A 5023-nucleotide genomic window follows, 5' to 3' on the forward strand; every position below is an offset into this window, starting at 1 on the left:
ATTCTGAGCTATGCTTACTGAATTGCGATTTTGATCTTTTTAATAATGTACTTATGATATTGTCCGGGAAATCATTGTTTTTTAATAATGATCGAATCTCTTTCTCCATCTCTTTGTGGTAAGTTTCGTCCGATATCTCCAACATTCGTCGTATACAGCCCATTGCTGTATTCATTATCATCGGTTTGGGGTGTTTAGAATTAAAATTGATGATTCGTCCTGATGATGTTGGTTTCTTATACCACCTTAATTTTAATTGGTTTCCTTGTCTGATTATTATGGAGTCTAGATAAGCTAATTTTCCGTTGTCCTCTAATTCTATTGTGAATTTTATATTCATTTGAAAAGAATTCAGTGCGTCCAGTGTATTTTGTACCTCATTTTCATTTATTATGGCAAATAAATCATCTACATATTTCGTTAATAATCTTGGTGGTCGTCCTAATTTTTTAATCGTGTTATCCAACAACTTTTCCATTATAATATCTGCAATGACAGGTGAGGCAGGGGATCCCATTGGCATTCCTTTTAACTGGGTATATATCGTGTCGTTAAATTTAAAGTACCTATTTTCTTGAATACAAAATTTTACTATTTCCATAAAAAATTGTTTTGGTATCCTTGTGGGTTCTTTTATTATTGTCCATTTTTCTTGTATTACGTCAAGTGCTAGTTGTATCGGTATGCTCGGAAAAAGTGAGACCACATCGAAGGAAATTAGTTTTTCATCGTCACAAATGTAAGTGTTGTTTGTCCTGTGCTTGAAATCCAGCGTATTCTTGATATTATATACTGAGTTTACCGTTACGTTTTTTAAAATATTTACAATATATTTACATAGACCATATGATGGCGATCCAATGGATGAGCAAATGGGTCTAAGCGGTGTTCCTTCTTTGTGTATCTTAGGGAGCCCATAAATTCTTGGAGGTAACGCGGTGGTTGAGGTGAGCTAATTCCGTTCGGCTTTTGAAATAATTTCCATTTTATAAAGTTTGTCGACTAAAATATTATTTTTATTTTGTAGTCTCGATGTGGGATCCTGTCTTTGTATTCTATACGTAGTTAAGTCACATAATATATCTGCCATTTTACTGTTGTAGTCATTTATTTCCATTGCTACCGTTTTGTTTCCTTTGTCAGATGTTAAAATTCGAATGTTGTTATTTTTCCTCAGAAATTTCCGCGTCCGTTCCACTGTGTCTATAATTGCACACTCTTTTGCACTTTGCTTATTTGTTGTTTTGTGGTCTTTTATTAAGAATGATAATTTGGTACGCGCCTCTTCTTGTTGCTCTTTGTCCTTAAGAGTTTGTATCAGATCTTCTCCATCCGCGATGTACTGAAAAAGAGGGAATCTTTTGTTCTCAATTGGTAACCCGAACTTTGGACCTTTCGACAGCAATGATTTCACGTCTGGCGGGAACTCTACTTTCGTTTTATTTACAAACCAATCTTCATGCTTGTTGTTGTCGACAAAGATATTGTTTCGTTTGTTCCGCAATTTCTCATATTTAAATTCTTGTCGCTTTTTCAGTGTTGTTGTAAGCTTATCTGCGACGTTCTGCTCACTCTCCATGAGTTCTTTTAAGTCATCTGCGCTCAGCTGTTTCTTTAATTTTGTTGCTATTTCTTCCACCTTCTGTTTTTGTTTTCTTAATGTGTTATGTTTATGTTTGATCAGTAGACTTAATATTTTTATGTGGTAGTAATGTGTATGTCTGGCTAAAGTTCTGTCTATTTCAGGATGTGAGTCACAGTCAAACACAAATAATTTCTTACATCTAGTAGAATTCTTTATAAAGTTAGGAATTAATTTTGATTTTCTGCATTTTAAAAGAAATTTGATGCTAGACTTAAGTTTTACCAGCTTTTTGGATGCAGATTGATATTTGTTTATTACTGCTTTAGAGTTGTCATAATTGTTCTTTATTTTCGCATATCCCATTTTTGTTGTTGTATGCTTACGGCGTGCCTTCCGTCTTTGTAGACTGATGGTTTTAGCGACCTTTCTACTTATAATTAAGTTTTTTGCTTATAATTAAGTTTTGTCAATGTTATTGTCTGAAGTCTGATGAGGAGATGTGGTGATCTCCGAAATAGTGCTATAACTTCTACCGCTTAGACTTTGTTGCTTTTTCAATTTTTCCTAATAAAAACAATCGTGGTACAAAGCTCAATAAAAATATTAAAAATAAAATGTTAACAAGCCACAATAACATTGACAAATACATAGTTTAGGAAGAGCCTGCCTGAAACTATACAAAAAAGCAAATAAGCAAATGGATGTATAGAATTGACAACAACAACCACGCTGTCGAGTTTAAATAGCGGCAAATCAGCTGCACTTGATAGTAAGTAGTTGGTTGAATAAGGAAAATGAATTAGCAACAAGAGTTTACGGGATGTACATAGCTCAGTGGTTAACGCTTCTGACTTTGAACATCGAATTCGCAGGTTCGATTCCTGCTGAAGTCTAGAAAAAAGAAGTCTGATGAGGAGATGTGGTGATCTCCGAAATAGTGCTATAACTTCTACCGCTTAGACTTTGTTGCTTTTTCAATTTTTCCTAATAAAAACAATCGAGGTACAAAGCTCAATAAAAGTATTAAAAATAAAATGTTAACAAGCCACAATAACATTGACAAACTTTTTTATTCTTTATTCAAAATCGCCCGATATTTAATTTGGCATAACTTCTTTTATTAAAAAATCCCACGGTTTCTGTTAGTTGGGTCATATTCCACTTCAAACTGCTCAGTTTGCCTAAGAAAATTCCGTTTTTCCCCCTTATTCAAACGGTTCCCTAGGGGCCTGTGGGTAGGGATGCAAACGATGCATCGATGTTTCTGAAACATCGATAACATCGGCCAAAAAACCGATGTTTACCATCGATATTTGCAAATTACTCAACATCGTAAAATTGGCGATATATCGATGTCAATTTTAACGATGTTTTAAACATCGACTTTAGTTTCGGTTCAAAATTGCCATTGCGTTCACCCCTTTATGTTATATTCTTTGGGTAAGCGTATTACGGGTGATGGCAGCCCTGCACTTAATAAAAGCAATCGGCCATTATAGTTTCTTTTTTTCTTCTGATGATGCTGCTGAGCATGGACATGTAAAAAATGTGAGAAATCTTATAATTATAACCAAATAATTTACGTTATGCATTAAATATACAGGTACGGAGATTCTACGTTTGTTGCTGAATAGAGGACTAACATATAAAAGATAATTGGAAAAAGGATTAGAGACAAACACGTGGATATTGTTGGCGTAAATTAAAACAGAAGTGGTATGTTTTGTCATTCCCACCATGCGTTTGTATTATTGTGCTCATTCAATCTATTATGCAAGTTCCAAATATTTCTTGCGTCTACGACTATATTATTTTATAGCTCATTTAATTGTTTTAAAATTTTCTAGATATAATATCGATTATTTACTAGAAGACTGCCATAACTCAAAAACGGTATTTTTTCATAAGAGGCGTTTAATGTTTACAAAATGCAGAAAATAAGAATGAATATTGCCTTTTTATGCTGCTGAGCATGGACATGTAAAAAATGTGAGAAATCTTATAATTATAACCAAATAATTTACGTTATGCATTAAATATACAGGTACGAAGATTCTACGTTTGTTGCTGAATAGAGGACTAACATATAAAAGATAATTTGAAAAAGGATTACAGACAAACACGTGGATATTATTGGCGTAAATTAAAACAGAAGTGGTAAATTAAAACAGAAGTGGCGTTTAAAGTTTACAAAATGCAGAAAATAAGAATGAATATTGCCTTTTTATGCGGAAACTACAAAAGATCTTAACATAAATTTTGTAAATCACATGAAGCATGATATTATGAGTAATTATGAATTTTTTCCTAAAAAATATGAGTCTTACAGCCGGTTTCACCAGCAATTTAAATGGAAAATGATTTTTTATTTTGTCAATTTCCATATAATATTCAAAAAATTAAAATAATTTTTCACTTACATTACTTTCGTGAAATTGGCTGTTAGTAAATGAGCGATAGATATTTAGCTATAATATGTATATACATATATATATATCGATGGCTGAGTGGAAGATCGACCTATCTCGGCAGCCAGTTCGAAAACGCTCTATCTCAAAAAACTTTTCAAGAACGCCCTATCTCAGCTGCCGATTCAAAAACGCCCTAAATCAGCATATTTTCAATACATTTTGAAGTGAGATAGGGCGTTTTTGAACCGAATTTTGAGATAGAGCGTTTTCGAACTGGCTGCCGAGATAGGTAGATCTTCCACTCAGCCATCGATATATACTATATATGTATACATATTTTAGTTTATGTGTGTAGTTATAGTATATATCGTTACCTTAATACAGAAAGGCCTTATCTCACATCGTCGCTGAAGTACAAAAGCCCGTAATTAACTAAAAATCCAAAAATCACTTTTTGATTGATTATGATGCGTTGCATCGAATTATAAGTACGTTACAACTTTTTTGCATTTCAGCGACAATTTGAGATAGGGCCTTTATATATTAAGGTACCGATATGTGTTTTTATATATACACTTCTGCTCATATATTGCACACCGTCTTCAAAAGGGGCACAACTCAAAATTACACGTTCGTCAGAAAATGCGAAAAACTATTTCTTAGCACATGATAATCATATGGGCAAGGGAGACTTTACCTTAGGTTTTTTTTAACAAATTATAACAAAAATTTGCTCCAGTTTTTGCTGAAAGGTAAATAAAAGCTCTGTGTACATTTTTAGCGCATAATTTCAAAAATGCCAAATTTTGAGTTGTGCCTCTTTTGAAGACGGTGAGCGATATATAATTAAGATATCTATATGGTGAAGTATAATTTTGCCAATAGAACTGTTTTTGGGACCTACTATCAAAGGCAATGGATATAGTGTATGGGGTGGACCTCGAGTTTAAACAATTATAGGCTTTGTAACCCAATAGTTTGTTTTTAATCAAATAATTCAGAAATTTCAAAATATTATTTTGTGTTT

The 5023-nt window shown here is 33.1% G+C and overlaps 1 long non-coding RNA gene across 1 annotated transcript; it reads left to right on the forward strand.

Annotated features, from left to right (window-relative positions):
- The first annotated feature begins 2982 nt into the window (after positions 1 to 2982).
- On the forward strand, positions 2983 to 3779 carry LOC118749075. Its single transcript, XR_004994149.1, has 3 exons — positions 2983 to 3133; positions 3189 to 3301; positions 3433 to 3779. It is a non-coding gene; the product is annotated as an uncharacterized LOC118749075 (long non-coding RNA).
- The last annotated feature ends 1244 nt before the right edge of the window (positions 3780 to 5023 follow it).

Source organism: Rhagoletis pomonella, unplaced genomic scaffold (assembly GCF_013731165.1).
Source record: "Rhagoletis pomonella isolate Grant_MI unplaced genomic scaffold, Rhpom_1.0 Rhpom_scaffold_00014, whole genome shotgun sequence".
NCBI classification, from domain to species: Eukaryota; Metazoa; Arthropoda; class Insecta; order Diptera; family Tephritidae; genus Rhagoletis; species Rhagoletis pomonella.